Here is an 11,113-nt window from a genome sequence, read left to right as displayed (position 1 = left end):
ATTTTCCCGCAATCTGCCGGCTATGTGTTACATATAGCATTTAGTTATATGTAGCATTAAGGTGTTGCGGTTTTAATTGCATTTCAATTTTAAATAATCTCTGAAGTTTATCAGTAGAAATCACAAGAAAAAGTCAAAGTGAAATAAAATCGAAAAAAAACAACTAACTAGGGCGCAGGTGCTGGAGAAGTCGCCGTTTTAACTTACATAACAATCTCTTACCCTCATTTAGTAGAAACACATTTCTGTTAACTATTGACGAGTATTATCTCTCAATAGTTCTGATTAAAATTTGTGTGCATGACCGAGAAGGAAAAGTTTTGAAGAGAAGGCCGGTAAACTCCATCTTCAACTTCAAGCTACATGCCGTTCGTTCCGCCAAAAAAAACCAAGCAAAGGAAAAACTAGAACAAAAGGAGGGCTAACAAAATTTTTCTAACACCATCTGCTGACCTTTGGAGCATCAATTACGGCTCGGCCTTCTCCCCAGCTACCACTTCCAAAACATTAAAAGACCCAGTTAAATCTGAACATAGAAAATTGCAGTTCATTTCCTTATCTTTTTCCAGTGAGCGCGATACCAACTTCAGAATTGAGGTCGATCCCCAGCAACAAAAAATACACAGGAGCCTTAGATGAAGTCGTTAAGCGGAAAATAGAGAAACTCGATTTCCAGAACGCACTCTAGTGCGATTTAAGGAACTTCACATTGTAAGTGCGAAAGAGCCTACTGCTTGGAGAGGTAGAGTAGCAGCTTCACGTGTCAGTAATCAAATCAAAAGGATTCGAAGGCACTACCATGACACCAGCAATTTGTTCTCATGCACAAGTTATTTAAATTCGATGGGTAAAGGACTTTCATACAGTGTGAAAAGCCAACGTACTAAACGACGCCCAGTCAGGAAAACTTTTCTAATCTCTTTGATTGCACATTCGTCTAATGAGCAGCAGAATATTCTCATCGGAGTTCTTGCAACCAGAAGCAGGATAACTAGCAAAAACACTCCTAATTCTGCTGAGCAAGCAAAAAGACTGGATCTTTTCAACAATTGCCCCCCCTTTGCAAAAGGGGGGGTTATGCTTGAATAGAATTTAAGCGAGCAATTTATTAACCAATCAGAGACGACTAATAACTTTCCGCGTCTGCTCATACTGTGTTAAACTGGATCGAATAAAATGCACCATGCTAGGGCAATTAGCCGAATTGGAATACAACAGAGGGCCGTGAACAGTGGTCCGCAATTGCGCTTAAACTGATATTCGGCTATCAAAACTGTAGGCTAACTAATATTGTGGTAAAGTATAGCACCAAAGGGTTGCCAATTCTCTACTAGGTACCAAAGGGGGCAATTGTTGAAAAGATCCAAAAGATTGAATAGGAGGATGGCCTGATATTTTCACAGCTAAGAAAACATTCAATAGTCTAGTGCCCAGTAAAGTAATAGAAAACACTGTATTTATATTGAAGGGTAAGAAAACTGAGCATGCTGGTTATAACCAACATGCTCAGTTTTCGTACCCTTCAATATAAATACAGTGTTTTCTATTACTTTACTAGGCGCTAGACTATTGAATGTTTTCTTAGCTGTGAAAATATCAGGCCATCCTCCTATTCAATCTTTTGTATCTTTTCAACAATTGCCCCCTTTGGTACCTAGTAAAGAATCGGCACCCCTTTTGTGCTATACTTTACCACAATATTAGTTAGAGTACCACAATACAGTTTTGATAGCCGAATATCAGTTTAAGCGCAATTGCGGACCGCTGTTCACAGCCCGCTGTTGCATTCCAATTCGGCTAATTGCCCTAGCATGGCGCATTTTATTCGATCCAGTTTAACACAGTATGAGCAGACGCGGAAAGTTTTTAGTCGTCTCTGATTGGTTAATAAATTGCTCGCTTAAATTCTACTCAAGCATAGCCCCCCGTTTTGCAAAGGGGGGGGCAATTGTTGAAAACATCCAGTTTTTTTTTGCTTGCTCAGCAGAATTAGGAGTGTTTTTGCTAGCTATCCTGCTTCTGGTTGCAAGAACTCCGATGAGAATATTCTGCTGCTCATTAGACGAATGTGCAATCAACGCGGCTGACGCAAACAATGAGGCAGTCATAGAACCGATTATCAGGTAGCTTGTTAGATCTTGATACAAGAAGATATCACCTGCCAGAAGAACCGGACCATCTGAATGAAACGGTAAAATATTATAAAAGAACATAGATAAAATTTTCTAAAAATGTCAGGGGGACTTTTGGAGCATCAACTGCGGATTTGATTTGGTCCTCCTCTTGCTCCAGCTACTTTTTCCTGAAGAAGTAGAAGCCCGATTCAATCGTCTACCTGAAGCTCTCTTTCTCCTCCGCTTAAAGGGAATTGTGCACAAGTAAATAGAGGGACTTTTTGAAATATTTGTTTGATAATCGTATTGTTTTGCGAGGATGTGCATGGTTGTGTAACGTGAGTCGGACAAAGCGCATTGAGAGAGGTAGAAAAGGCGATGCACACACTGGTTGAGCAAACAGAGCACCGGGTTTCCTGAAGTTGTTTTTGATTCTCCTTTGCTTAGCGTTTGTCTCCATGTGTTTTGCATAACTGTGCTCAGGATGGCTCAAATGTAAGTTTGTCTCTTTCTGTAGTTTTTTGTGTGTGTTCGTGCGTTAGTATGTGTTTGAGTGTGTGTGTTGTGTGTGTGTGTTTGTGTGTGTGTTTGCATCTGTATGCAGTTTATTTTTGTGTCTTTCTGGTTGCTGTATATGTGCTCGGAAGTGTCTCCTATTTATTTGAAAGTGTGCTGTTTACTTATGACATTGATAGTGCGAGTGCTTTGGTGTTCCCTGTTATTTTGCTGGGGATTGTTCAGAAGGGTCGGACATAGATTGTTTGTGTATGTGTTTGAGTAGGTGTGGGTGTGCGAGTTTGTGTGTGACTGGAAAATATGCGTGCAATCTTGTTTCTTTGCATGGCGTAAATTATGGCGCATTCCTGCTCTCAATTTGTGCTTGAGTCAGAGCGGGGTGTATTATCGTTCGCGCAGGTGTTTGTGTAACTGATGGGCACTAAGTATTCTAGGCGGGTTTGTTGCAGGATAATCAGCGCCAACACTAATTAGCGATGTGAAAACCAGGATTTTTGAGACTATCCCAACTTCTTGACAGTTAGAAAGTGAAAGTGAGTCAAAGAAAACACTAAACTTCTAACGAAAGGTAAGATAATTGAGCGTGTGGACAAACGCGGCACTGGTGGCCGATCCAAGGGACCTTGCGGACAAGGAAGCGTTCTCCCAGAACTATGAACTATTAGATCCTAATTTCAGTATATCTCCCGCCAGACGAACTGGCCCAACTGGATGCTGAGGCAAATGAAAAAGCTCGATAGCAAGCGGAAAAATTTTTTTCACCATGACTGACTGTTGGAGTGTCAATAACGGGTTGGGTTTTGTGATATCTTTTGATTGTTATCTTAATTTAGTGCAGTAAATCTTATACGAAACATTATTTTAGCTCTTATTTATTTGCCCTTCATTTTGCTTGCTTCCCGCTTTCAACTTATTGCTTGTTCATATTTATTTCATATCCCAATGCGTGACGACATGTCTGTTCATCCCATTTTAATTTTCTGACAACCACTTCAATTCATAATTTTGTCTTGTTATTCAAATACACTTGTCAGAAACTTTTTTGATTTCGCTCTGCAAAATTAAGTTCAAAAATACGTGAGCATTTCACGTGGCGAGATCTAACAATAAGTGTGTCTTCGCGCAGTGAAGTCTAAAGCAAAATATTAAAGTACGACATAGCGCAGCCAGCAATAAAACCAACTCCCCTCGAATCAATGCCTTTTGGGATAAGCCTACATCCGATCCACCTCTACGATGGGAAAAGTGGAGGGTACAATTAAAATAAGCCTTGCTCGCCGAGGAGAATATCATCCTGGATACACTTCTCGGCCTTAAACAAGAAATGATAGAGTTACCATTCGAGCCAATATACGTAGAAACGACCATCGGTTCTTCAGCAAAATTGGAACGGGAACGTAATGCCCGAAACAGAAGATGAACTGGCAAAATAAATGCCAAAGACTTAATGCCAAAGAAGTAGGCATAATATCTGGAGACGAACCGTGGCCAATTGCAGATCAAAAAACCGTCCCATTGTTCTATCTTAGCATTGGCGTGGAGGTTTGCACCAACTTCTTAACAGCTAGAACCCCAAATATCATGAGAGACATTCTCACTACCGCAGAATTTTGGAAGATTGTGGAGGACGCATTCATTAGACCCCGAAAAATAACGTTCGATAGGCAGGTATTTCTCATCACAAAACAGCTTCGGGGAAAAACAGTTGAGCATTTCTACGGTCTACGGATAACTTAAAGAACTAGCGGAAAATTGTGACTTTTAAAACAAAGAAGACGATCAAAGAAGACTAATCCGAGATGTTTTCATCACCAATTTAAAAGATCCTGAAATATAAAAATAGCTACTGAAACAAAAAGCGGAACCGAGGAAAGCCCTTAAACTTACTATTTACAGAGAACTCGGGATTCAAAGTCAGCACCAAATCCAAGCTCAAAATAAGACGCTCATTTCGGCAAGCGTTAGTACAATACAAAACCCACCCAGTAATTGCTCCTCAAATTGGTCCCTCTCTAACAATTTTCACAGACGAGGCATCCGACCACCATCATAACTCTGCTCCAATTGTGGTGCACCATGGCTTCCTGGACATCTATGTAAGTATATTGCCAAAAGTGAAAACTGAAACAAATGTGGTTTGTTAAATCATTTTCCCAAAACTTGCAGAAAACAAAAAAAACCACAAAAAGCCGCAAAATCCCAAGAAAAAATCAGTTAACAAAGTAGAAGAACCCCTCATACAGGATTCAGTGAATTTCTTAAAATCATCATCTGGATTGTATGAATTAGACTACAGTAGCAGAGAGGACAACATGGTTGTCACATTAATTGATGATCAAGAGAAAAGCGGACCTCTCAGCATGCCCATCAAAATTGGAAACATCTCAACTACTCTTAAGGTTAATTCAGGAAGCACATGCAGCATTTTGAAAAAGTGACCTGTGGCGTGAGTGGTTAGTAGTAATCTATATGCAATATGGGTAAGCGAAAACAACAAACCAAAACAGCGGGCATTTTCAAATGAACAAATACACATAGAGGGAAAAATTCGATACCAAGTAACAAACAAGGGCTGGCATACTTCAGTTGATACTTTCAAAGTCGTTGCTGATGACCCTAAACCACTCATAGGTTCTTAACTATGACTTGCAGCCACACAATCTTTATCTCAAAAAGAAAAACAAGTAAATTATATCTCACCAGATTACGCGTTCAAAGAAAAGATAACAGTACAATTTGCAAATCTGATATCTGGAATTGCAAGATCAAAAAACCAGGTAGCAGAATCGAAATTTAATAAACATTCTCAACTATATCAAAAAGAGACGTTTACCTATTAATTTACAAGATAAACTAAACTCTGAACTGAAAAAATTACTCGATAAAGAACACATAACAGAACTTACAAAATGTCCAGACAAACATTTTATTTCACAAATCGTAGTCACTGTTAAACGGGATCAATGGATAAAAATTGCACTTGATTCAGAAAGACTTAACAAATCAATTCAAAAAAGTAAATTTTAAAAGCCCATTATAGAAACGTTAACTGAATCCATATCTCGACAAATTAGTAATCCCATGTCATAGAGCTCGACAAAATTTTCAACATTAGCTCTCAAGTATTCATATGGCCAACTAAATTTTGACCCGGAAACAGCCAATCACTGCATTTTTAGTATAATAAGTGGCGATATGACTGGAACACACCGATTTGAAACTGGATTCTATGCTCTTACAGATATGCCTGCGCAATTTCAAAAAAGCAATTGATTACACATTAATAGGATTGAAAAATACCTATTGCTTTATAGACGACCTACCAATTGTTAGCAAAAGATCAGAAGAAGAACATTAAAAAATTGTGTTCGCTGTTCGATTGTCTTCGCAATCTTGATGAAGAAAATCTTAGGATTGACATTCCCAAATGTCATTTGGCATAACTGGAAATCGGTTGGCTTGGATAATCAATAAATTGGCAAACCAAATGTAAAACCTCTCAAAACTTATCTCTAGAAGTACCGGAAACATTAAAGAAACTTCGTTCATTTCTTGGTTCAGTACATTATATAAGTAAATTCATTCCAAACAATCCACGGATTACTAATCCATTACACCCTTTATTACGAAAATCTGCTAAATTTGTTAGGACTAATTCTCATGAAAACTGTTTTTTTAAACAAAAAACTGCATCACAAATGCAACAAAAAGTTGTCATTATAACCCGGCTCTCGAAACACGAGTCAAATGTGGATCTTCGCCTGCCGGACTTGGTGCTGTTCTAGAGGAGCTAACAGTAGACATGTGGAACACCATTGCATATACATCTAGATTTCTAAATTCTGACGAAGAAAGATACAGTGTTATTGAATTAGATCTCTTAGATGTAGTTTGGTCCTTTGAATATTTTATAAAAACAATTTGTATGGAAAACAGTTTAAAGTTATTACAGGCCACAGAGCACTTCTATCATTATCAAAAGAAAACCGTTCAAACAAATCCTGCAGTAGTCGTTTAACTCGCTGGGTAGATAGATTATCACACTATAAAATTACAATCGAACACATGCCTGGAGCACAAATGGGTCTTGTTGATTACCTTTCTCGACACCCAAATCAAAGAGCTAAAAGAGTCTCTGCTTACGATGAAGAATTCATCATTGCAAAACTAGAACTAATCTCAACCTCGGCAAATTCAATATATTGAAACTCAATTCATTCCACACCTTTTTTATACAATTAGCTTAAAACACATGATCCCGCAACGTGGATCACTTCACAAACAAAGTGAACCTGACATCAGTTCAAAAAATACAATTAGCACACTTGCTACCCGTTTACACACACGCATGCATTTCACTTGTCACCCACTAAGCGGAATCGATTAGTAAATACCAATTACAATGCAAATTATTCCAAGTATGCATACCACGCGCAAACACCAGTTCATACTAAACTAGCTAAGCGAAATCCATCTCATTTCATTCATATTTTTCGAAATAAGAGCTCAAATAATCCCGGAGGAAGAGAAACGCAATCATATAAGACCAATTTCCCGCTAATTAATAGACATTCCTATCTCTATCCCAACACTCGCTCTGCCGACATCAGCCAATATCAGCACACCCCTCACAGCTGGCCCCCAAATACCAACATTTGACAATATAGTAGGAAATCTTCCAGCAAATCCCCGATAGCCTCCATCACAAGTAAAGATGCTGTACTCAAAGAGGTGCGCGATTGCATCCTCAATAACAATGAGAAAAGATTAAAAGAAATCAATCTATACATACAATCATATCGACGAGATCTTGAACGATCTGGATGTGTGTGCATTGACGAAAAGATAGCATTTCCAAACGTCCTGAGAGAAGCACTAATAGATTACTGACATGCTAGTCAACCGGGTACCTGGGGCATGATATGTATGGTCAAAAACTGTTGGTGGCCATACATGAATAGGGAATTGATCATTAGATCAACAGATTGTAAATCCCGAACTGCGATTGGTAAGAATCCTAAATTCGTAATTCCCGCCAAGGAATTCAGCCCCCATTTTCCTTGTGCCTAACCGAACCAGGAAATACAAATTGATTTTGGAGGACCTATCTATGATGAAAAAGGCAAGGACATATACTTTCTCGCTCTAATAGATTGTTTTTCTAAAGAACCCACTGCATGCAGATTTGACAAAGCAAACGGTCCAAATGTAAAAAGTTTTTGGACATGTATATGAATAATCAAGGAACTTCTCCTTCAATTCGTATGAATCAAGCAAAATGTCTTGTGGGGTATCAACTAATGACATTCTGTAATAAGAAACACACAGACAATTTTGAAGCTCTCGTTTATGATCATCGACCAATGGGACTTGTAGAAAGACTATACAGACTATTAATATTATTCTTGAATGTTTTAAAGAAGAAAAGTCTGGTGCTAATTCGTTCCACATAAATCATGCAATAAAGACTAATGTTCACCCCACAGCGAATATGTAAACAGAAATTAACAAAAGATTTCGGCCTTTAAAGCACACTTTGGTAGAAAACCTAAGACTCCGTTGAGCGTAATCCGTACTACAACTTAGTTGTCCAATCCTTCATACGAGAACATTGTAAAATACTATTTAGATGAAGACACAGTTCCTCCTGAGGCCATCCTTCCTGACGACGAACGCAAAAACGGCCATCGAAGCAACATTGAGGTCAAAAAAGGAATGACGAAGGCTACAAAAGAGGCTAATGAAAGAGAGAAGAAAAGTACAGATGGCAAATCCAGAGTCCTTTACTCACGCCTCTGTTGCCCAATCCCTCTTTCAGAACGCGCGGTGACATTTAAGTAGGCCCAAGGAACACACGGAAAGCCACGATCAAAGAAATTCTTCGAAGGCTTATACGATGTGCTTGCCCAAGGATCAAATATCATCAACGTGATCTCAAAAACTTCAACCATAAAGGAACCGGGATGAGCAGTAGTTACGGTTCGCAATAGTGATACTGCAAAAGTTGGGACAGAATTTGAAAATCAAACGCCACTCAAGGTTTAGCCGATCCCCGTTAGGCGAAAAACTGGTGGAGAAAATCCAAAGCCATGTTAAAGAGTTTGCGCGCAAGATCAAAGGCCACAGGAAGTTGAAACAAGAAATGCGCGATCCTCGAAGTGGAGTTTTATCATCAAAGTCAGACCTTGCACGAGCAATGCGGGGTCGCTTCCCCAAAGTACCCAACTTCCGGGCCCTCGGGAACCCACATGTTGAAACAAATGTCGCTTCTTCGAGCAAATTGATCATCCCCACAACAAAAGCACCGTCCTCAGAGTAGCAAAAAGTTCCTCCTACTACTTCTAACTCCACTGCAGATAAGAAACCGAGCAGCAGAACTAGACGAAGCGCAACCTATTACCACTTCGAAGTCAATTCTCCAGACTCACTAGTCACAGCCCCACCACAACGTCAACGCTAAGCTAGTGATGTTGAAAATTTTCAACCCCCATTATCTCTGTTGTTGAAAGTTTTCGATCCACAGCAGAACAAGCCCGCGAAGAGACGAACATTTCTTCTGTGACTGAAATTGTATCTACTTCTGACACGCGGGTACGATACTTGGCTGACTACAGAAGCTCGACCCCCAAAGACGACAATCTCTCTGACCGTCTGAGGCGGAATTGAATGCACACTCCAATTAGATATCTCAAAACTCATTAACTTATCACTACACGTTACTACACATCACTAGATATGGTAACCATTGCATATATCTTTATTACATATCAAACGGGACTAAGTATTAATATGATAAATATGTAAGTTTTAATAAAAATTGTCCCTAAAGTACAATTTCTATCAAAGTTCAAGGGGTATGTGATACCTGTTGATTGTAATCCTAGTTTAGTGCAGTAAATCTTATACGATGCAATGACTTAGCTCTTATTTTTTTGCCCTTCATCCTTCATTTTACTCAGACCATATCTCATGTCTCCAGATTTTAACTTACAGCTTGTTCATATTTGTTTCATTTCCCACTAAGTGATCAGACATGTGTGTGCAGTCCAATTTAAATTGTTGATATCCACTTCAGTTCATAATCTTGTCTTGTTATTTCAAATTCAGTTGTCATAATCTCTTTTGATTTCGCTCCGCAAAATTAAGCGCTAAAAATAAGTAAACCTTTCCTGGCGAGATCCAACAATAATTTCAAAAGTGAAAAAGTGGGTCTTTGCGCAGTGAATTCTCTAGCCTTTGGCCCTCTCTCTAGCAAACTTCTCTAGAAGAAACAGCAACCGAACTCAATTGTTTTTCTGAACCTATCATTTTCCTCTTAGCGCAGTAGTAACCGGAAAAACTGGTCACCCTTATGAGCAAAAAGAGCACAAGTATTGAAAAAAATGGTCCTAAGGAAAATAGATCCACTCCATTTTGGAAAATTGTGCAATAATGTTAATAGGCAAAATTACAATGCCTCTATTTTGTCAATCAGAACTGTAAGTTCCTCGATTAGATTCCCTAGAATGTTTATGATAAGTTATTGTGAAACGTCCAGCGCACAAAGAGAAATAGGTCAGATATTATTGAGGACAATTTTTTTGCGCAAAGATTAGCCTAATTATCAGAATTTTGGTCACTCAGAAGAAAAGAAACATCAAGCACTTCGACAGGGAGCAGTAAGATTTTCTTAAAGAATTTAAAAGCTTCTGGGACGGTCCATTGATCTTGTATTTTGAACTTATATATGATTGACTCCACTCCTAATTATTAATTTACGATGGGTATATCTATCTTATTTTCTGTCTGTTGTGTTTGACTTCAGACTTAAATTATTACTCCCCGCTCATTGAGTAAGAAAAAATGTTAAAAAATTGCCAATTTTCCTGCATGGGATCAAGCAATCTCCCTTCTGATTGGGTGAGCATGTCATTTAGGGAGCTCGTGCTAATCACACTGTTGCTGATCCCCGAATGGCCATTTTTCATAAGGATTGTGTGAGTTTACTGAATACTACAGACAACACCTATGCCTGGAATAAACGATGGTCATTTAACACAGCCAAACGCTTGAGTGTTTTCTTTGAAATTTGCCGATGTTCCGCCAAGGAATTCGATTGCAAGAAGAACAAAAAGGATTCCCAATTTTGAGTAATTATCGTCGTGGAGGTGATGGATTGCAGCGACGAAATAACAGCTACATCAAGTTCAGCAGATTTCCCAGCTTTCCAAACCGGGACAAGTATGTATCCGGAACGTGATTGGTTTTCTGGAACGAGGTTCTTTTTTCCACTACAGGTGAGATGTTAATAGATGAGCAAGCGGACCCTACTTTTTGTCGAATCCGGTTAAGTTTTCCAATTGCGTCTCCTCGATCGTGACACGCAATGGCATGATCGCCATTGATGACAAGAACTCCTGCTTAACAGAAAGGGCACTTCGTTTCTAAGTTGTTGAATGGGACTCAACATTTTTTTGCGCTAACTCTAAACTTATTAGGTGCCA

At 39.0% G+C, this 11,113-nt stretch overlaps 1 protein-coding gene across 1 annotated transcript in view; it reads right to left on the bottom strand.

The window, feature by feature from the left end:
- LOC142339695 (uncharacterized) overlaps window positions 1–11,113 on the bottom strand; it is a 424,533-nt gene that overhangs the window by 305,334 nt on the left and 108,086 nt on the right. The window lies entirely within an intron of this gene.

This window comes from Convolutriloba macropyga, chromosome 5 (genome assembly GCF_964194025.1).
Source record: "Convolutriloba macropyga chromosome 5, txConMacr16.3, whole genome shotgun sequence".
In the NCBI taxonomy this organism is placed as follows: Eukaryota; Metazoa; Xenacoelomorpha; order Acoela; family Convolutidae; genus Convolutriloba; species Convolutriloba macropyga.
This window is presented reverse-complemented; position numbering and strand designations above follow the sequence as displayed.